Source organism: Anopheles coluzzii, chromosome 2 (assembly GCF_943734685.1).
Source record: "Anopheles coluzzii chromosome 2, AcolN3, whole genome shotgun sequence".
Lineage (NCBI taxonomy): Eukaryota > Metazoa > Arthropoda > Insecta > Diptera > Culicidae > Anopheles > Anopheles coluzzii.
This window is the reverse complement of record NC_064670.1, coordinates 8245360-8268497: the sequence shown is the minus strand read 5'-3', so window position 1 is coordinate 8268497 and position 23138 is coordinate 8245360. Positions and strand designations below refer to the sequence as shown.

Here is a 23138-nt window from a genome sequence, read left to right as displayed (position 1 = left end):
GTACAAGAGTGCTTCGAGTTGGTGGTTGAAGCTGAATAAACTGGATTGTACATGCACCGATAAAAAAAGCTAAACACCTTCAAATATAACGTTGAAGGCGTTGAATGGAACTGGGTAAGATGATGTACTATTGGACCACTTCTCGGATTGCCTTAGCGGTGGCGGTTAAATTGTTCCCGAGCGTTAAACGACAAGCTGAAGCAGCGCGAAGGAGCTCCGTACTGTACCGTACTGTGTGTGCGCGCGTATGTGTGTGTGTGTGTGTGAGAGAGAGAGAGAGAGAGAGAGAGTTTTTTTGCTGCACGTTTTGTGAAATAGAAATCACGTGCAGCAGCGTATGACGTAGCTTTGTCCCGGTGTTATGACGTTGAGTTAACATCCTCGGTGTGCAGAGTATGTTCTGAAGGTGTAGTTCTTTTTTATGTTCCCACACTATACACCTTGCGTCTGTGCATCCTCGACCATACCTGAGCGGTCGCTGCAATACATGCTAGCGTTTGCATATCACGCAGCTTTAGAGTGTGTTGCAAGTCCCTGGCAAATATTTGGCAGGAAATAATGGATCACATTTTCCTTGAAGTAGTAGTGGAGGACGTGTTCATCAAGATGTGAGGCAGCGTGTGTTGAGATGCTGTCTGCGCAATATTTCATATTATTGTATAAAATGATGCAGTATCAACTCGACGATGTACACGTACAGTAGATGCGTTTTAATTTGTAAATCCATTTTAATTGGTTTGTGTATGTGTGCCGTAGAAATTGCTGGCATAATCACTTCGCGTACAGAAATATGTCCTTTCATCCAGTCATGGGGCTCACATAACACGTGCTGTGCTGTTCGTTGTCATTGGTTGCTCATTGCAAAGAGTTCATCGTTTTCTTATCTTATTGCGATAGCAAGTTCGGGCCGATAGCGACGGACACTGCTCTGTCAATTGTTTCTAGCCATGTACACTTTTCCTCGACAAATAAATGCCCACTCATTGATCTCTCACTCTTTCCCTCACACTCGTTTTCTGAACGCAAACAAACACGTTTTCTGAACGCGATAATCGATCCAGGAATCAAGCAAGCTTTAGTCTGTCACGCTATCGAGTCTCATGTGCGGCACGTGAAAGGCGTGCCGTCGTACAGAATGCGTGTAATAAAAAAGTAACTGAGCGATAACCGTGTCTATGCCCATCGTGTGTTTTTGTTGGCGTGTGTGCGATAAGAATATTTGCCCGAATGGTATCGCACCCGGTGCATTCGCCGACTGCACTGCCGAGCATGTGACGGATGCGAGGATACGAACAAAATTTTCATTTTCATGTACTAATCGATTAGCTGATTACATATGGCGCCAAAAAATGACAAAGTCTCCAGAGTGCTTTTAGTGTGTATTGATTGATTGTTATCTACTTCGCTGGCATTTGCTTTGATCAACTGGGCCGTAATCTGTAGAGCGATTTGTAAAATGATGTAATGTGTGGTAGGAATTAACCATCCGATGTCGCTTTGTACATGAGCCGGGCGATTCACTCATCATACAACGACGATAGTGCGCTTTTGTAGTGGGATTGCGGTACTCGAGCAGTAGGGTATTAGTTTGAAATTTTAATTACATTAATGTACGATGCGAGCCCTGCGTAAGGCTGGCAAGCTGATAGATGGCACTTGAAATACCTACCGACAGTGATGCGGAGTTCATGCAATGGACATATTATAATTTAATATTAAAAGCGTATTACATATGCGCACACTTTCTCTGTGAAGTTAGTCATTTATTGAAATCCGATTTTAGTGTAAGTGCGATGCTCTTCAGTAGGTATTTCCATATTAGTATTTTCATAGTTCGATCTCACTGTTCTATATGAATAATTAAAAGGGTTCTTAAATGTTATACGTTACAGCACAGCGTCCAAGAGTGTAGATAAAGTACGATGAAAATTTTGCACAATTTCACCCTAGAAATGATGACGGCACACAATCAAATTGTCTGATTTTGCTGTTGAATAAATGGTACCATCATGACACTTGCTTGGCACGCTTAGACTATAAATAGCTGGTTCATACTTGCCGAAAAATGATAGAAACTCCGTGTCTGTGCGTGTCCGACGTGTGCTACTCGTTTGAAGAGCCAGTACTTTTTAAACATTGCTTTTGAATATTCTCGAATATAGTGAAGTGTGATATGTTTTCATCTCTGGGGGTGAATTGCATACCTTCGGGCGAATTTAAAATTCATCATAAAATATCCTCGAGCTGATTGTTCTAATGAAAACGCTTCAATGCACCGCTGGGTTTCCGATGAACCGTATGGGTTTAGTGTCCACGGTACCGTCACAAACCAAGGTTTGTGGGATCTGTATTGTACAAAAGCTGCATGTCACAGCAATCTGTCAGAATATCTCCACCCATACACTCCTGCTTGATGGGGAATGTTGCTTCGATGCTTCTCCGTGGTGAAGCTACTGGTGAACTGAACAAAACGTTTTGTTTGAAAAATAGATTCTACGAGGTTTAGGTGAGTTTTTATCAAATATTTTATCTGGTGAAATGCATTATGGGAACAAGTGCTTTTATGTTTTTTTCCCAGTTGTATAAGTTAGCTACCAGACTAGTTTTAATTTGGACATTGCAGATAAAGTAATTTCTAAATGAAATCCCTTTCAATTCTACTAGTTTACCAAGAATCAGTCAGTGGCAGTAACAGACTGAATTCAGTGACGACGCTTCACATATATAATGGGAGCTTTTGCTTTTCCCAGTGTCCAAGAAAACGAAAACAGTTTGAGTTGTCGACCTAGCTACCTGTATGTTGACGCTGTTTTTGCTCTAGCTCCCTAGATTCGACGATATTGATGTGGTTTTCAGGATCATTTCGGCAGTATTTTGTGATGCATCACTGTTTTCCGCACCGTTTCTGATTTTGTCGCATTCCTTGAAGGGAGCTCGAACAAAGCCAACGGAAAATAAAAAGGAAGGAGCAGTTTGTTGCAGTCATTTGCATTCCCTGTGGGACGAAACACTCCCGCAGCAGCAAAGTGGAATCTGTCGTGCATACGGTCTATCGAAATACTTGCAGTTTATTTTTTCAATGCTGCTACAGAGACAGAGGTTGGATTATGCTGCTGGGATACTTTCAGAATCCCGAGGCGAAGGTTGAATGTACGAATGCATTCCTTTGTTGACCCTCTGGGCTGGGTTGGTGCATCAAGTAGATTTTAAATAGCTTGGCGTATGTTTAGCTCTATCTGGTCGTAGACATCATGTGGTTTAAAATTAAACATTGTTTATAGCAGTTTTGCATTAAATCTGAATATGCTTATAGCACATAGAAAATTGTTGGTGATATAAATTAGCTTTATGAGTAGAAATCAAAATGAAACCACAGTCCTTGATCGAAATTATTTGCAAAAAGGAACAAGAACAAAAAAATGGACGTAACCTGTACCATAAACGCTTTATTGGATATCGCTTAGAGCAGTCAATTACTGTGATTGAATTCTATTTAAGAACATGCCCAGGAACTAACCCGCAAAATGTCAACTAATTACACCACAATTACAACCCGTATCATCCGACCGATAGCAGCAACCAAACGGTTTTGCTAATTCGCTATACACTAAGCATTTCCATGGAAATGAAACATAGCAATTACGATTGTGCAAACATTGTGCATGTAGCATTTGCACCGCCAGTGCAATCCAGGTCATGGAATAATGTTTTTGTCCGTCATACTTTTGCGAACCCAGCCATCATCAACCCTTGGATCCCGTTTTCCCTTTGTCCGCTGTGTTTTATTAGTTTCGCTGCGCTTTGTCTGCCGACACTCATCCAGGTCGTTTGCTCTAATCATACGGACGCGCATTAAATGTGCATTGCAAATCATATTTCTCTGTCAACATGTGGGATGAGAATTGGGCCGTATATTTTATCACGATGGTAACCCTTGTACATGAAGGGTACGTGGTGGTGGGTTGTTGGATGGGGGGGGGGAGGAGGGGTAGACAAAAGAAGTATAGTGTTCAGTGATATTAATCTGTGATTGTCAGAGCACCACGGTAATATGCACACCACTCACGATGTTTCGGTGTCGTTGTTTCTTTGTTTATTTTTGAGTGGATCGAGAGATTTTGATTAAACCGTGTTATGAAATATTAAACCATCATCATAAAATAACAGTCACCATTTGTCAAATCGACCGAGCGGGCAGTGCGATGCAAATGTGCAGCATGCTGTCAGCGTGCCAAATTTTTGGTGGAGCTTTTATATTTGGCTTTGCAATAAATCCATTTAACGAGCGGCGATAGGAAATAGCACAATGTAAGAGAACGCTGGGGTGGAGAAATACTGCGCAAACACACGAAAACAATGGGTAGTGAGTGAGCTGTAGTAGAAAGGGGTTAAATTAGAATGCACAAAATTGGTGGGAATGTACGACCGGGTCAATTGGTATAGCCACATAGCGTGTGAATCATTTGGCCTTTCGAATATTTGGAAGCGCTCGGTTTCATTCTAGACCATTTAAACCGTTTCGTTGGTGTCGTGCTCTCACTACATCCACTCACTGTTTTATGTGTATTTTTAAAGCATGTTACAACAGCATTTGGTTGTATTGTGAATAGTTACAAAGTGCTATTTGAGATGACAATTAGTCTATTTTTTGTGAGTACAGTGAAGGAAGTGTGTTGGACTTTTTCATGCTTTTCAATGATTTGCTTGCTTTTACAATGTTTAGTTGCTAGGAAATACATACAAAATAATTAAATATTGATTTCAGCACATAATATATCCTTTAGACATTGAGTACAATAAAACCAATGTAAGGCATAATCATTGGCTCTTTTGCTTCCTCGATTAGATGGGCAAATGTTTGAAAAACTACTACGACCATACTTTAACGATAAAAAAAAATACAAATTTTAGATTGCAATCAAAACTTTCAACCACCGTGCTGAATAAGCATCCTTGCCGTACCGCACCAATGCGTAGCAGTACCTTGGGTAATGGGATCTCAGTAATAACACATCCTGGAAAAGGTATGGGTGAGGGACAATAATTTATGAACAAAAATTATCCGCTTGCGAGACTCTCCAACCAATTTTCTGTCCATTAAGCAGACGATTCAACCAGTTTGCAACCAGTGACAAAGCAGTGGTTCAACCATTAATCGGTGCTTAAATTGTTGCGAGCGGCAGTTGGTACCAACATCGGTAGCCGTACTTTGCATCTGGTGGGTATCTCTTATATGGCTGCTTGCAGAGGGTGCCAGATACTTTGTACATGAAATTATCGCGCTCAGCTTTCCCCCGACTGTTGGACACAGGAGCATTTGCAGCGCCGCCATGTAGGTCGGTCAAAGTTTAATCAATTTTGTTATCGAAAGGTGCTAAACAGGTGCTGTATGAGTCGGAAGATGGGCAGGTTTTGTGCAGGGTTTTAAGGCCGACACGATTACCGGTAAAGGTATGCCCGTTCAACGAAATGGCTTATTATAATCATCCACCATTAGCTTTAATTAGTTGACAAACAGTTAAAGTTAATTCAACTGTTTATGTTACCTCCGGAAAAAAAGAGACAACCGTACGGAGGGGATCTTATAGCTTGAAGCATTTTTTTTCTCCTTTTTTTTAGTTTTCAATTACTCATGGAAATCTGCGCTTCACGTCCTGTTGAATATTCCCTGTCCGATCGATTGTATCCCTCTTTCGGAACAATGGAGTGTAGTAGGGGAATGATATTTTCTTAACCCTTAAATCTGATGGAAATGCAGAACCATCCCAGTTCGTTGAAGGGAAACTTCGCGTGCTTGCGAGGAACACTTTCACTTTTATACACTCGCGAGCATTCAAGCCCTTATCAAGGAGGAGTGTACATAAAGAGAAAATTGATGATAATCTGCTTTAGTACTGAAGGGTAGATTTTAGCAAGCAGAGGGAATGCCTCGCGGGTTCATATTCTTCGTATCATGGTGGCAGGACCTCGCAAAAAAAAAAAAAATCGTTCCAAAAAATACTTGCTACACCTTGACGTGGTGGAAGTTTCAATGACGTAGTCACCGACCGAAAAGAAAAGGGTCTCAGGATGTGGCCGAATTTCAGCAGCCCGTTCCCCCCAAAGACCTTTTGCCTTCGCTGTTATCATCCGGGATAAGTGGAATTGGTTGGTGTAAGTTTTAAGTGGCTCGTTTGCGAACGAAATTTTCACACACAGTGATACGTATATGTGTGTGTGTGTGTGTGTGTGTGTTTGTTTGTTCGGAGTCTGGAAAGCGGGTACGATGCACTCGTAAAGGAGATTTCATTAAGGGATAAGGTTCGGGGCGATGGCACGAGAGAAAGTGAAGACGTAATCCCAACGTAACGCTTACGCATACTTTTGCCTTACTGCCGCCACCATGGTCGGCTGTGATGTGGAGGAGAATTGATATCGATAGTCATTGCAATTAATTTACTCCCAATAGCTTATGCTGTTGCTAGGTGTGTTAGAGGCGTTGGGTGGATTATAATTTGAGAGCTTTTGCTGCTTGCACAGGTTATCGTCCAGTTTGGGGAAAGTATTTTGTTTGGGGTTAGGAAAACATCAGTAAAAATGATCTTATGGGCATTGGACGGTAGTGTCGATTGAAAGTAAATTGTTAGGGCTTTATTCTGAGGGAGTAGGTTTCTGTTTGTAATTTGTAGTATGACAAGCTTTATGAATTTTGAGTTCAACAAGTTAATTTTGTTTCTCGATTGTCAAGTTTTATTCAACGAATGTTTTATCCTATTTTTAATATATCATTTTCGTTATATTATAGTATACTACATTATATTATTATTGCTATCTTATTTATGTTATGTTTCTACTTTGTGAAAAAATTTCAAGCAAACAAAATGCTCTCATTATACATTAAAAGACCAAGGATTTACCTGGCAGCTTCATTGTCTGACAGTTAATCAATTTACAATTTCTTATATTTTACCATTCCAAACGTACACCAGACCCGAGTCAAATGGGCATGCATTTGTTTTCTAAAGTGTTCATTGGTTTGGGATGGCTTCGGAGCCCTAGACCTAGCTCATTCTCCCGGTCGTCCGATTACTCTTCTGGTGAGTGTGCACTAACCACAAAAACTGACACATAATGTTAGCACCTGTCGGGTAGAATCCGAGGTACCGACCATCGGTGTACATACATGGGAACTAGATGTAGACGCACACGGGTGTGTTGAGCTGTCAACAGGTGCAACTGTCAGTTGTACCTTCACTTCTGCCCCGTCCGGAACAGCGAGGCGGAAAGTGTCATCGATTCAGGTGGTGTATTTAATTTCCTTTTCGCATGTATCTGTCATGTAGTAGATTCTGTGAGTGTGGTAGGGATAAGTTTCACAGGGAGAGATAGTCATTCTAGCTGATATGCATGAGCATATGTTTATTTAAGATTTGAATAAATGCGACGATACCACAATTCATCTAGCACATTCAACTGCCTTTGCCTTAGATTTGAAAAAGTGCCGGAGAAAACTTGTTCTTTATTGTATAATGAATATGTTTACATAGGTAAACCTGCACGTAATTATTCTTCAACGGAGAGCACCGTAATAGATTTTGTTCATATTTTGTAGTTGTCAAAGACGACCACAAAACACTAAAGATGCATGAACTGTTCTTCGGTTGCTCAAAACATCAAGAGCCATAGCAATGACTTTTGCACACATTTTTTTTCCGTACCCCGTTTTCTAACCAATTCAGCCAACCGAACGGCAACGTTTGACCTTAGTCTGGCAGGAAAAATATGCAAATTTGCCTCGACGACGGTAAACGAGCGGCTAAAATAGACAGCATCGGTGGTTGCTAACCACACCACATCGATTGAGAAGAATGACCGTTGCTGCATCCTATGCTTCTTGAAGCTGGACTAGAAATCCTTGTACCGGGGTTTCCTATGGAATAGTGTTATTTTTTGCTGAGTTTGCACTATTGCGAATGCTGCCGGTCGGATTGGTAGATCTTTTTTGAAGAAGAAATACTGCTACAAAAAAAACAGCAAACCCCAATGGTGGATGCATAATTTTATTGTTGATTTCGTGGCGTACTAGGTAGTGTAAAAAGAAGCGAGCGTACTAAGATGATAATAAGGTGACTGTGTGATGCGACGGTGTGTTGATTATGGTGACGACTACGATGATGATGGTGATGATGATGATGAAAAACGAAGAAATGGTTTGCATTTGAATATTGCAATATTCTTTCTATGAATGAAATGATATGGTTCCTCGAAAGAAGAGCACCGTCATGATGTCGAAATGCTGGAAAAAGTAAAGCTTCAGCAAGTATTGTCTAAGGGAACCCTGTTGGTTGTGCATAATATTGAGTAAAAGTTATTTAAAACCCTCTCGCGTTACTATGACCACACCAGCATACGTGTAACAAGGTAAAACACTATGCAGAAATCAAAGAACGGATTAACATTATGAAACTTTTATCGAAGAAAAAGCGTATCGTTGTGCCACGCATTTCTGTTCAGAATGCCAGGAAAGCGCTCATCACGATGACAACCTTTCGTTGTGGTGTTTGGCATTACTTAAGCTCGTTAATGTGGTCGTGTGTCTTGGGGCACGAAGCTTCGCTGTAGTTGAGCAGAAAAGGGCAGATTAAAAAGCAAGTGCACACGTAAAGGAAGTGAAAGGAAGCTGTAGTTGGCAGTCCAACGTATGGCTAAACCTTGTATCGTGAACTTAAATATGAAATAAGTTATGCTCGAGCAATATAAAGCATAAAGCATTCGTGGGTTGTGCGAGTTGAACTTGGCGCCCTTCATATTGTTCGTTGACGACGTGGGATTTTTAGGTCGAATGGTGCTGATGACATTCTGGGCAATCGTTGGTGGTGTTTCTTTCCGATGCTGCAATTATATGGTTTGCGCTTTGAGGTGCGTTTTTTTTTTTATTTGCAGTTAATTTGTGAAGATCCACAATGCCTCGAAAACGTTCTACTGGAAAACTTCAGCGCGTAAGCGAAGCAAGGTTAAGTTCAGCTACGCTCAGACAGACGACAAAGTTGTTGAAGTCTGTACGTCTTGCTCGGTCTGGGTACCAAGCAACAGTAATAAATTGCCATCCTGCTAACATGGAAACCGTATAATTGAAAGTAGAAATAGTTTTTAGTTGTTTAAAGCTCTTCAGTGTTGATTGAATTTGTATAGCAAACTTGTAACGAAATTGAATTAATATCAACATATTTGCACAGGTTAGTGACGCACGGAGAAGTATCGCAAAAATGGAAATGGTGCGCAAATAAAGCATAAGCATAGCATTTGAAAGGTATACGCGATATCTTTCCGATATGGAGCTTTGCTGCAAGTTAAACTATGTGAAATGAATAATTTGAAATCAGAAGGAACACTCTTGGAGCGTGGCTTAATTAGAGTTCGTTGCAACACATAACGGTAGAGTACTTCTCCGTGTAATGATCTGCTCCTACTGCACCAGGGTCAGGTGGCTATCCCAGTCAAAAGCCTTGATGGATGTGCAACTGAACCAAATGTGTGTTTCTAGAACGCTCGTACGAACGGTGGAATGTGCAGCTAACGAGATGCAGTGATTTATTATGCACAACAGTTCATTATTAATGAAAAGCCGCACGTAAATTGGCAAAATTTAGTGATTAATATTTGAACGGCTTCGAGACGCTGCTCCGACGCTTACCGGTACACAGTACCACTGCAAACTAAGCAGAAGATGGAAGAGTTTGTGTCAACTTGTGTGTGAAGCGCAGCAGTAGGCAGGGCTTTATTCTAAACCAGTAAACAGATTAGCTATATCTTATAAGTAAGGCCTTTATGTTCTGGTAATTGTTCACATGAAAAAAAAACTCGTTAACAACAATAATCAATATTGCTTGTAAAGTAATCACTTGCACAACTTGCGCATTTGCAACATGCTTAGTCAATGTAATAAGACAAAGTATGACAGCTTGTTTTCTGGATTGCGTCCAGGATTAAAAGGAATTCAAAAAATCTTCATCGCTACAAGATACTCTATACCGTTGAAGAAAACCTTTCCTGAGGACGAATTGAATTGAGTAAGAGACGAAGCATACGTTAAGAGATAAGGCCAAACTAAAAACACAAACACTCGAAGTAGGAAGAAACTATGTCTTCAAATCCCAATTGGAAATCATCTTAATCGAGAAAACTGCTTGCAAATAGTAAGTTTATCGAGCCAAAGTGAATCCGAACGAAGCAAGCGTTGTATCGTGTAGTACGCGAACTGGTGGGATTCTTTCATTCGGTTTTTGTTAGCCTAGCCTCCCGAGCATTTGCGAGGTTTGCGTACCGCTATACACGCTTCCTTCTTTTTGGTTGGATAGCTGCAAAGATAGGAACCGATTTTTCTCCATATTGTTTGTCTGCTGATTTCACTTCAGCCCGCTTCCGAGTTGCGGCGAATCGAAGAAGCACTATCTATTGAAGTATAGCTTTTTTGTTGTTGCTCCCCATGGCCACCACGCTCAATCCCGCATCTGTGCTGCAGATGCGGGCACGACTCTACACGGTGTCTTGTTGTCCGCTTCTACATTGTAACAATAATAAATCTCGCTGGCGCTGAGACGAGAAGCAGATGCATTGTACGCCCTCTTACTGTGAACAGCAATTTGAAGCAATAAAATTGAAGAACCCGGATCCATCACTGCTTAAGCAGCTTGTCGAACGAGTCGTCTGACCAAACGAAGTCGAATGGCCGGGATTGTGCCATGGATGCACGGAGCTGCCGTGGGCCAGAACCTGAATGGAGAAACAATATTTTTGTGATGTATTTTTAGAACGGTAGCAAAATCGTTACAGGATTATCTGTCCTTTTGGAATGGGCAAGGCCTGGGATGTATCGTGTTCAGGGAGATTGTTTGAGATGCAAAAACGTATTGCAGAGAGTTTTCGAATGTGAGTGTTTTTTTCTTGTACGGTCGTAAAAAATGATCCATGTAGCAGGGTGGAAACATTCTTATCGATTAAACCGACTCGAGAGTCTGACCCATCCGAGGGACAACCGTTTTGCTCGCTTGCCCAATTACATCCATTCTGCCATCCATCAGTGCACTGATGCATATCCGATCTTTCTCTATAGATTTACTTCATTCAAATGTATGTTGTATTCTCTTTATTTGCAGGTAAGAGTACGCAAACTCCAGTCATGGATCTGTTTCTTGAAAAAGAGATCAGACATCTATGCAGCCAGGTATTTATTTCGTCATGAACCAATCTGTACTCGATTGAAATCAATTTTCAGACCATCATCACTGTGTATGTCATTGTTCATCTAGAAGCTCACCGGTGTGAAGTTAAAGGTTTTTGTCTGAACAAATCCTTCATTCATTCCGTCCAAGCATTAGCAGCACTTTCTTTGATATATTTTTTTAGCACTGTAACTTATCATTCTGGCACAATAATCCCGGTACTGTGTGATATGCTGTGTGCTTTACTTTATTTTCTCCCTCTGCATTATTTAATTAAATATCTGCACACTCCTCGTACAGCTCTACTGTCCAACCAGAATGTAGCCTCTCAAAATCTGAGTGTAAGGTAACAGCAACCGTTCTCAAGTAATGCTATATGGCTCATTTGAAGAAGCATTCTTTCATTTCGGCCTTGTGAATGACTAGTGAAGCATTATTTCTGCTCCATGGGGAAAAAGTAGCCCTTTGTTCTTGATTGGCCTGCTTTAAGTACACTTAGCTTGTGTTAGCTCGGAAGCATAGTTACGTGCGAGTGTGGGATTGTTGGATCAGATTTGTTTCTTCCTCACTGCCGGCCACCATCCCACCGTCCTCGTTCGTCATGACCGAGAGGCAGTGGTTGTCCGTGTGTGCAGTTGCAATTTGCCTAAAGGATAGCTAAAAACCGCGCTTAATGCGTCAGTTTTACGACGATTTGCTTGAATGGGACATAAACACATGTTTATGAGCACGGACCCATCTCGCGAGGGTATAGTTTGTGGTGTGGTGTCTGTGTGGACATACTGTGATGGTTGTTTGGGGCTGAGTTAGTGGTCTAGTTTTAGGCACTTTCTTGTGTTGTGTCGAGTGTGCTGTTTAAAGAGATGAATAAAATATATTCATTTTCGTTGCTGAATAAAGAAGCTACTTGGAAGAGGGTCACAATGTATAAAGCAGAAATTTACAGCTTAAAAGATGAAAACAATCTGTACATTGATTAAAGCGAATAATATCCGTTAAGCTTTTGTACTAGCTTTTTAATCTTTAAGGTGTATATTTCCATAAGAATCGTTTCTGTGCACTGTTTCTGTTTAAGACATAATCGTTACTCTTAGATGTATTTGTGTAAACTATTCCATCAATTTTTGCAATGAGAAATTTGCGGCTAATAAGTCACGTTTCATGACATGCAATACCATAAAAATGCATCTAAATATTTTTTTTACTTTAAGATTTATTTCTGTCAGAATTTGCATCATTTAATTCGCATATTAATGCTAACAGCTAATACCACAGTGACAGCCTCTTAATTAATCTAATAACCCCAATTACTTAACACTGATAGCACGTATGCTACGTTTTGTTGACAGAAAAGGCGGGTGATTGATTAAAAATACGCACAAACAACATCTTAACTCGAACCAAACAAGGAAGATCCTCGAGTGGCATAAGTAAATACATTCATGGCCAACAAAAAATGACATAAGAAGATCGCAGTCAAATGTTGCTCGATTTGCCCGGAACACACTCACCAAACATCAAAGCGAGTAACAAACACGCGGATATTATGGTTCCAGCAGTCGGTAAATGCGCTCAGCAAAACGACTTTGAGCCCCCTTCGTCAAGTGCTGCTCGCTTGGTGAACCGAAGAAAACGGGCTGGGGTGGTTTGTAGTTTGTTTAGACTTCATTAAATTTCAATCAGTTTATAATGGTTTTGGTTGCGCAACAAATTCGAGCACTTAAGATGGCTTGTAAACTGTTGCCGGTGCCGAAGGTTTTAGCCCGGTACGAAGCACCCGCGAAGAGAGTCGATCGTAAAACGCCTAACCAGAGTGGCTGTGCGTACGGAACAAAGTGTGAAAAGTGCGGGCGAGTGTGCTAGGAAGGAAAGCTGGTGCCACCGGATGTGCACTGCCGCATTTCTGCTGAAATAAGCCAGGCGGGCCAGACGTTGGGGGGGTTATATCTGGGAAAAAAGACGACCCGTTTTCCTCTAATCCTAAAACATGATGCTCTGTATCAAGTGTCGCTGGCCTCTATCGGTAAGGGGAGAGTGAATAAAGCGTCGAAAGCACGGATCAAAATCAATGAAACAGTAATTACGCTTTAAAGAAAGCTTCTCTCCTTCCGCCCGATCAAATTGTTGTGCAAAAGTCGGTAGGATGGCAAAAAATCACATAACCGGGCGCGATGGAGACGCCTGGTGATAGCGCCTTTCGCATCTTTGCCGCTTTTGACGTTGTATGACGTTTTGGCGTTTTATCTAACACGATGGTAAAGGTTAGACCATGTAACGGTGACGGCAAAAACGAAAGTGAAACCGCGGAAGCTCGATTAGTCAGTGCGTGTGCGTGTGTGTGCGTAACCTCACAGCAAAAATTCGATCACAAAAATGCTCATTATCTTATCCCGAAACGTAACGACAAGGCTTGTTTTGGAATGTGTGGATATGTATGTGTGTGTGTGCCCGCAGTGTAAGTCATGATGTGTAGGCGTCGTTGGCAAGCCCTGTGTTGTGATCATTTAAAAACCATCAAAAAAGTCGAAGTACACCCATTTTGAGGCGGCCAACCAGTGTCTTCCGTTACTGATGCGATGTGCACGACAAAGACGCGAATAAAATACCCTTCAAGGCCTCGCTTGCCGCCGTTGCGCCATCCCGTTGTCGTCGTGAGCAGCAGTAGCATCTTGGAAGGTTGAGTAGCTTCTGATGGATTTTCGTGTCGGGCCCCCCTCGCGCAATCCCTCCATCCGCGCGAAGCAAGGGACGCACGCGGGTTTAGCGAGGAGCGAAAGGATACGAAAGTCGCGCGTGCTTATGGGTTTGACAGGCTTTCGCCACACGGGTAATCTGATGGTGGGAGGGAGTGTGACGTGGGGGTCTGGGCCTTGGAAGATGGGCAGAATTATGACTTAAATAACTCCCCATAATGAAGGATAATAATGTTCGTTTAATGTTGTGACGTTAGGTGGCGAACAAACGTCGCTCATTTCATAAATGGATTGTTAGCGTTAGGAAAAGTGGCAGTACCAGTTTTTTATGCTAGCTAGCGTGTGGTGGAGAAAGGGTATGCTGGTACAAAGTTCGGCTGTTTTTTTTTCTGTGTATTAGCGACTGTCGTTGGGAGTGGGATGGCTTTCACTTTGGCTCGCAGTTTGTACGGTAGCGTGCTATTTCATTCTTTCGCTTAACCACGTGGGCAAATTAGAAGTACCAAAAGTTGGGCGAAAATGTGGGCTGTGCAGGAACGGGTAGTGAAAACCATGCTTGAGGGAGATAAAGGGTGGAAGTGTTGGCAAAGGCACGATGTGTATATGTTGTTGTTGTGTGTGTGTGTGGGTAGCAAAGTAATTCCCGGTTTTCTTATCTGTTCACCCGGAGGTTTGGGTTGCTTGTGGCTACATGATTGACGGTGTCTGTTTTCTCTAGCATCGTTTCAGTTTCGCTGCGAAGAGGTAGTGTAGGGTGGGGCCCAGCGATAGGTGTATGGCAGCATGAGCTTCCAACAAGCGAATATAAGAAACACGAGAAGAAGCATTTACATCGATAGCGGGAGGAACGTAGGGCGGATACTGGCGATGGTGTTGCCTGTTGAATCACGTTCCGTCTCTAGTTGTTTTAATTCCACTCAAAGGGCCCATCAGCACCGTGTCATCTTGGCGCTGCGGTAGGCTCTGTTTATCGATTTTGTACGTGTAGGTGTGTATGTGTGACCGTAGCGTTTATGTTGCGGCAACGGAGCGCGTGTGGGAAGGTGTGCCGTTATGACAGCTTGCCATGATTCTTTTCGGTCTTTTGTTTTATTTGGCCCTGCTGTCGTTTAACTAACACGCCTTGCGGGAAAGTGAAGTACGGTATCGACATATCGTTCTTCAAAGCACGGCAACAACTGTGTTCACCTGTGAGTATATGTGTCGGCTTTGCAAGCAACATGATTAGCCATGACAATTAGGTTTTATTTCTTACTGAAACAATCCTTCCTTCGCTTGTTTTTTGCCTTTGCTTTAAATCATACCAATTAATCGATCCGTGGCGCACGTGACAATGGAGAAATTTGCTGGTTGTTTCCCCGTTTTTCCTGCCCGAGACACGCCCGATTTGTTTTGTTTGCGATTTGTTTGTTTTGCTGCCTTCTACACCCTTCCAGTCATTTACGCTCCGGCAGCTCAACGACGGTATTTGGGGCACAATTTATTTGTGCCAGCAGCAGCAGCATAAACCTGGGTAGGCGCTCTGCATTGTCCCAGCCGTGTTCACTGCAGTATTGTTTCGCACGTGTATAGCTGGACCGGAAATTGTGCTATAGTGCTGGAGGATTTTGATGCTCTTCCGTGTACGATTGTCACAATATAGCGTGCTTTCTGACGGACGAGTGCAGTGGATCGAATAAAATGAGTACCGCCGCTGTGTACCGCCTGGTGCGCCTGCAGCTATGCAATCAGCTGTTAAGAATTGGAAATAAAGCACCGTGGCAGCACTGGGAGAGGGTGAGAATGTTTTATTAGGATTGTTAAATTATTGTTTATGTAATATTTTCTGCAACATATTGATGTACATGGTAGTATAAAAAAATATTCCAGTTCAGATTAGTGCCATGCATGGAAGTAATAATTTTAAGTGAAAAAAGAAGCAAAAATGAGACATACTTAATAGGCCCGCCGCTTCGCCACCTGTAAGCCCGTTGGAAGCGTACCGGCCACACGTCTGTCACATTAGGAGCTCAAGCTTACATCCCTTGCTGCTTGTGAGCAGTATTACCTTTTCAGTTTGGTGCGCTGGTATTGGTGAACTAGTTTCGAAACGACTATGGAATCGAACTTACAGAACCTACCCATCAAGTGACTATACCACTTCGGAGCTTTTGCTCGCGAGTGATGCGATGATGATGCTCGGTCATGACGATGACCTGTAGGCATTGGTGATGGTGATGGTGGTGCTACTGATGATGATGATGAGCAGTTCGTGTGGAAAGATTTACTTGCGGAGCCCAGAGCACATGACGACGACGTGTTCCCCATGTTGGTGGAGGAAAATTCTGCATCTCGCAAAGATATGTGTGTTTGGAGAGACCATCTCCCGGATGCTGGTGCGCAGGATCCAACCAGACCAACGCTCTCAGCACCATCCCTGTCGTCTAGGTAACATTTTCGTGTGCTTTCGCTCAAAGCAACGAACCGAGGGAACGATAAGGCGGAAGGAGAAGAAATGCCAATACTAAAGCAAACACTGGTATGCATTGGGACGCTCTCGAAAGGATTCACGTGTGTGTGTGATATGGAAATTCATTGCTTGTGTGTGCGTGTTGAAGGACTTTGAAAGAGCCTCGCTGTGGGAGCAATTTCGGAGAAAGTCTCTCCATTTCCTGCTGGATGCTGGCCGAATGCTAGTGTGTGCGTGTGTATAAAGATTTCTGCGTGGGAATTGATTTTGCTCTCCGTGAACAGGACAATGCCTGAGCGCGTTGACTAACAGGTCACACATTCACCTAGCACTGGTCTGCTGCTCACCAGCTACCCCTGCTGATGACGACGCTAATGACGGTGATGACGATGGTTTGCTCCCATGTCAACACGCATCCTGGAGTCTGGAGTCTGCGCCAACCGTCCGCTCGGGAGACCAGCGTCCCGAGTGCGGTCGTTCGTGGCGTGCTCGGGTCATCCGCGGGAGATGCTGAACGAGCTTCCCGAATTTCTCGCAGCAAACGGTGGCCAGTTTCCCATTCGGTACGCAGCAGCGCGACACGAGCGCAGCATCCCACAGCCAGTCGGCCTACCAGGAGGACGCACGGTGTACCTCGGTATTGTTGTGTGTACGGTTGTTGTTTGGTGTGCGCTCGTTCCCCCTTTGGGCCATCCCCCCTCCCCCCTCCCCCCCTCTTTCGAACGTCTGTGGCGCGCGCGTTCTTGCTGCGCTGTGTGTTTGTGTGTGAGCGTTAGTTTGCAATACCTTGTGTTACGTGTTGTGTGCGTAGATAGTCGCAGGAGGGCTTCGTCGCGGAGGTGGCACACGACGACGGCTGCGGCGATGGTCCTAGGGATTCTTTCGCATCCAGAACGCGCACCAGCATCAGTTGAACGGATGCCCTTCAACCGAAAGGGTGCAAGCATTAGACACACTCCACTAGCATTGCATATTGTGTCCGCAACCGAAAAGTGTACTTCCAGTTTTTTTAGTTTTTCGTGTTTCAGTTTTAGCCTCTGTTTTTTTTTCTTCTTCGATTTGCAACACCAAACGCGTGCTTTAATACCGGTTTACTGATTGATAGATGCAGCAATTGGTAACGTTTCTGTGATGGAGGGATATCGGTGAGCGAATTATAAGCGATCGAGTTTTAGCGACGGAACGACTAGAATGATTAGGTTTAGTTTCCGGGATTTTCCAAACAAATACATACATTTTCTTTTCAACGATAGGAGCGTAGGGATTGTTGATGCCTACCGATGCATTCAACACGCATTACAAATAATTACATCGCTGTTGATCACATCTTTGCACTGCTCGGCGTACACGGTACCACGGAAAGGTCTGTTTTCTCTTCCAATCGAGAGAAACCGTCGGCAGAATGCCGCACGTAAAGACATCAGATGTGCGTCTGTTGTTCGTCAGTGTTGGTGCGCTGCTTCGTGCTTCGTTTGTATTTGTACGGTGCTTACCGTGGCGCCATCGTCTTCCGTTCGGGGTGGAAATGGGAGAAAAAAGTCGCGTGAATTGGAAAAGCCATCCAGCAGCGTGCTTTTCTCTTGAAGCAAAGTCAGTGTGTTTGTGGATCTCGCTCAGCCTCCCAGTGCACGGGTTTTTGTAAGCGATTAGACAGCAGCGAGTGAACGGTGACTATACTGTGCTTGGGTGTTTGAGTTTTTCGGGCCCCAAAAACTTACTGTCCATAGACTATGTTAAACGTGTTAGTCAAAACGAGTTCGTGGATAGCATAGATCATAATTTTGCGCAACAATGTACGCGAGCTGCTAAGATCCAGAATTGTTAAGGAAAAAAAGGAGCGATAGAGCGTATGGAAAACGAATGGATCTTCCTTTGAAAGAGAGAGCGAGAGAAAGAGAGCCTGAATCAGGATTGGCATGAGATATGCTGACGGGGTTTGGAAAAACTGAGAGCGCACAAACTGCGAGCACAACGAGAGCTAATGCAAATTGGAAATTTCCTTAACTGTTTGTGAAAGTGGATGTGTGTTTTTCGCGAAATTTTGTTGTTTTGCGCGAATGTTCATTCACTGGCCTAGGGGTAAGGGGTAAAAAATCGCATACGAAGCATTCGACTCTGTCTGTGAAGCTCAAGTGAAAAGTAAACTCAAACAGCCACTCAAAACCACACGACGGCAAAGCAGCGGCAGGAAGGGTGTCTGTGAATTTATGTTTTTGTGCGTGCGCGAGCACCAGGACATATTGTGTGGAAAACCAACAAAAATGGAAGAACAACAGTAACATGGCAAAAGGCAAACTCTTCTGCCTCGTATGCCGTTGTGGGAAAAAGTTTCCGTTAAAAAAAAAGAGAGAACCTAACCGAAAAACCGCACCGAAACCCGCCAAAGGTACAAAGGTTTGGCCATGGCGCCTCCCATCCCCACCCGTAAGGAACAGCCGTTAGTGTGTGGTTGTGGGAAACAGTTTCGAATATATGTACGCGTGCATGTGTGTGTGTGTTTGTGTGAGGGTGTGTGCTGTGAAGTGTGTGTATATGTGTAATATGTTGGTGGTATGGTGATTGTGTAGAAAAGAAAAACAAAACGCCGCAAGCTTAGAGAAAAGAATCGTTTACGAACTTTTGCTCCGCCAACTTGTTTCTTTGCTCTGCGTTTGTGAAGATGGCAAGGGTTGGGTTTTCGAGGGGAAGGGAATAACATGGCCAATTCCCTCACGTAAAACATCACGCATGAAGTCGTTACGGCGGACAGAACACATTTGCCTTATCAATTAAACTTTTCCGAAAGCTTGCACGTGTGGTTTGTGAGACGGCGATAGGGGTTCGCCATGGTGGATCCCGCTAACCAGTGAACCGTTTCCAATCATCTTCATCGTGGAGACGGCTGGAACACTCTAGATCTTCTCCTTTCCAGCGCAGCAGCGAATAAAAAGCTTGTTAAGGGATAATCGTGTAACTTTTTCGAATGTGCGTTGAATGTTGACGGCAAAAGAAGCCGACGGGCGAAGACAAAAAATGTCCTCCCGAGAAAAGGACACGTCACCCGCACGACTCGCATGCGGAGGTGACAATGACGATATGAGCGACGTGTACGGGCGTGCGTCTTTCTTTCGTTATTCAATCCGTGGAAATTGAAACTTAATTAGCTGGTCGCGGTTTCGAGCGACGTGTGATGATGATTAATGTTTGTTTCTAGAAGCCTTTCGGTGTTTTTATTGACAGTGAGACAATTCCCTTGATTAAAGTGAGCTTATAAGATCAGGCTCTGAATATTTTTCTAGAACATTCTGAGACTTTTTGGGTCTGTTCATTCGAGCAAATTTTTTGTGTGGTATACTAAACCTACAAAAAGCGTCGGTCGCCATTTCTGTGGTATTGGAAAAAAGGTACAGGGCCATGAGAATTTCATATCACCGAGGAATTGTTTTTGGTTGTGCTTTTGAGTTCTTTCTACCGTCTGCTACCATTCTGCGGAAACCGTATAGCTCGCATAATCCTGGCTTGGTACGACAAGTTGCGTCCACCTTTTAGGGTTATGCAGGTTACAAAACTGACCCCGTGGGTGTAATATTCATATTTTTATTTTATTATTCAACCTGCCCCCAAGAACGATGATACTGTACTGTGCTGCTGCGAGTTTGTGTGTTTTTATTTTCATTTTCTCCTCTGGCATGATTAACGAACACCTTTAAGCCAAGCCAAACCAAGCCTAAGCAGAAGGTGTGCCTGGCGCGATGTTGCACAGCACACACGCCTGAAGCTTGATTTTTTTCTGTCGCCCGTGCTGGTTTCATTTCCTATAAGGCACAAAGTGGATGATACTTCAGTTTTCCTCATAATGGACCGTTTCTGCGTTTGTACGTAAACCATGACTCACGCAATGGTCCTAGAAACACGGACGCCTTTCGGGAATGCGTGGTTGTACATTACAAATTTGGCTTGCATGACACTCGAATGCTTTTGATCCTGAATCAATAAGCCCCGGCTGGTGCCTTTTAGTCTACCATTCTTATAAAAACAGAGGCACAGGTTTGGGTGTGCTGTAAGCAATGGGCTATGGGATCCTCGAGGGCGTGCTGGGGCAAACGTTGGAGGCTTTCATTTCGTTTATTTTCTTAAGCGAACGTAGGTGGCAATTGTAAGAAAGTAGGCTGTCTGTATTTTTGATCTTCCGTTAGTGTAGGTCCGAACTGGAAGAAACAATGTATTTTGGAATTAAAAAAACATACGCATTAGCAAGTATGATTAGCAAAGTGCGGAAATAAGCATGCAGGTGGTCTTGCGATCTAGGAAAGGTAGATATCTTAAGCGGCAGGATAAGGGTCGTATCTAAATTTTCTGTTCCCTTTCGGAAGGTACAATAAAAAGGGTTAGGCACACAGATGTTTGGGATGAGATCTTTCACATTTGACATGGGATGATTTTACAAAACTACATGTATGTGCTTGACCAAAAGGTTTTGGGCACGTTGGAGTGTAATGTACGAGCAAGAATGAAATTGCATCCAGAGAGTGAAGGAATACAGTTTTGTTAATTAATAATAACGTACAATTCAGGACAGCCGGATAGTTTTTAATAAGACGCAGCATTTTCTGCAAAGTCGAACGCAATTGATTCCCATTCGGGTCTTTCTCCCGTAGCCAGAGTAGTAGTGTGGTACTATTACAAATAAGGGGTACAATTACAAAAAAGCGAAAAATTCTGTTTGTAACGCCGCAATATTCGCTGTGAAAGAAAGCCAGGATAGAAATACTAGGAAATATGTTGAAAAATGCCTGGTTTTAACAAAGTAAAGAGAGAAACCATCGAGTCTCATATGTGGGAAAATGGATAAAGTTTCCCACAAATTTACGAAAAAGCTCCGATTTAATTGTCTGAACATATCGCAACACACGACAAATATTAATCGTTTTAGTTTCTGTTACCACATGCTGCTGGTTCACCCTCGATCACGGACACTTACCGCTGAACGAACGTCCTCCAAGGCAGGTTAGGATCTGCCAGTCATTCCCCGATAGGCCGCCAGTGGGTTGAACACACGGTGCAGAAGCCATTAAAAACCCCAAACCACGTTACACAACCGAATCGAACCTGTTCGAACCCCTCCAAGCAGGATTAAAAGCAAATAAATTTAACATCCCTGTGCAATATTGTAAAGCTGGGAAGGTTTCCCGAGCGTGTTTGCATGAAAGGGCCGCGCGAGCAACAAGACGTGTCGGTGGGTGTTTGTTTTTCCTGCCCATTTCCCAGGCCTATCGCAGTTGATGTTAGTGTGGGGGCTGTTTGTTTTCCGCATCCATTCGCATATTTGCCATTCTTAGCATAAGCCTTTCGCTCGGCTTGAAGAAACTACTCAACGTATAATCTTCTTGGGCGGCTCAAGGGGGGATACCTTTTGTCTATCAACCACGAACCGCCAAAGTGTGGGTGTGCACGTGTGTGGGGTTACTTCGAGTATGATGAATGTGGGGCTGTGAAGATTTTTAGTAATTTTATGTGAAATATTTCGAATAATAAAGCTTTCTAGTATAGAAAATTGTGCTTATTTAAGGTTTGGTTTTATGTTTTCTTTGCCCGTCCTTACATCATTTGTGACAATGTTCGTTGAGGATTGTTTCCCATGAATCAATTCTTTGATCTTCGCAGCAGTCGAGCAGCGTGCATTTTTTCAATTGAATCTGCTGGGTAAAACTTCAAACGGGTTTTCCAGAGTGGCCTACGATAGTATGTTTTTGTTTCTTCTGTACCGTTAATAATGATTTGATTTGTAAACCGCTGCAAATGAAAGCTCGACATTATTTTATTCACACAATCTGTCCGGTAGTCTTTGGCAGTGGATGTACAGAAAAATCAGAAAATGATGATGTTCCCCGCTGCAAGAACGCTTTAGCAGTGCAGCGATGACATCATGCCGAGCCTGGAAATATTATACTAGCCACAGGAGGCACGTCTTCCCTTCACCCACCCGTGTGGTGTTTCATGATATCCAAAATTTGCTCCACCGTGAAGCATATTATCCTCCGTTTCGTTGGCGCTATTTATTTTCCAATTTAGCTCTGTTTGAACTTATACAGTGAACCGTGTTTACTTTCCCATCAGAGCGTGTTTCGGTTTGTACAGAGGGGCCTTTTCGGCCGACCAGAAGGACCAAAGCATCGTCCAAACGGGCGGTTAGAATAGAGACGAGCAGGTTAACGAGTGATGGTCAACCCCGAGCTCCGAAGGAGGACGGTGGAGCCCTGATCACTTAAAGCGCCGTCGCACTTCCTGCTTCGAACCGATACGCGACGTCTTTTGCGGTACCGGAACCGCTTATGGCATTTTGCCCTTCACGCACCATGCTCGGTTAGTCGAGCAACGTCGTTAGTCTGTGCGAGAGCGATCGAGGTATTTGGATTAGGCGTCTTGGAAGATACTTGGGACAATAAAACTGGCATCGAAGGCCAGTACGTGTGTACGCAGCTGTTACCGCCTGTGGCATATGTTATCTTACTGCCAAACGAGTAGTATATAGGAGGAAGAGTAGCTGGAGGAGGCGAACTGACAAACTGAGGACGTTTTGGTGTGCCAATTCTTCCCGTCTCACCTACTTCCGCTCTTTTGAGAGAAAAAAGAAGGATTGAAAACATTGAAACGAGCAGTTTCAATATTGGCGCGGGGAAATTGTGATGCGTGGACATGTTGATTCGAATAGAAAAGCGATTCCAAAGCGAACAGAAAATGTGTTGCGGTAGCTGAGGGGATGGGTGGGAAAAGAGGAACATATTTGCGTAGGAGACATATTCAAATTTTCAATTT

The 23138-nt window shown here is 43.3% G+C and overlaps 1 protein-coding gene across 5 annotated transcripts in view; it reads left to right on the top strand.

Annotated features, from left to right (window-relative positions):
• Window positions 1-23138, top strand: part of LOC120951310 (peripheral plasma membrane protein CASK) — a 192946-nt gene that overhangs the window by 69699 nt on the left and 100109 nt on the right. Inside the window, exon 1 of one of the 5 annotated variants that reach the window (XM_040369966.2) lies at window positions 17181-17488. The exons of 3 other annotated variants lie outside the window; for them this stretch is intronic. The gene's annotated coding sequence lies outside the window, so the exon portion shown is untranslated. Of the gene's footprint in view, window positions 1-17180; window positions 17489-23138 lie in introns of those variants that run through there. One more of the 5 variants, XM_040369967.2, reaches the window with a different exon arrangement.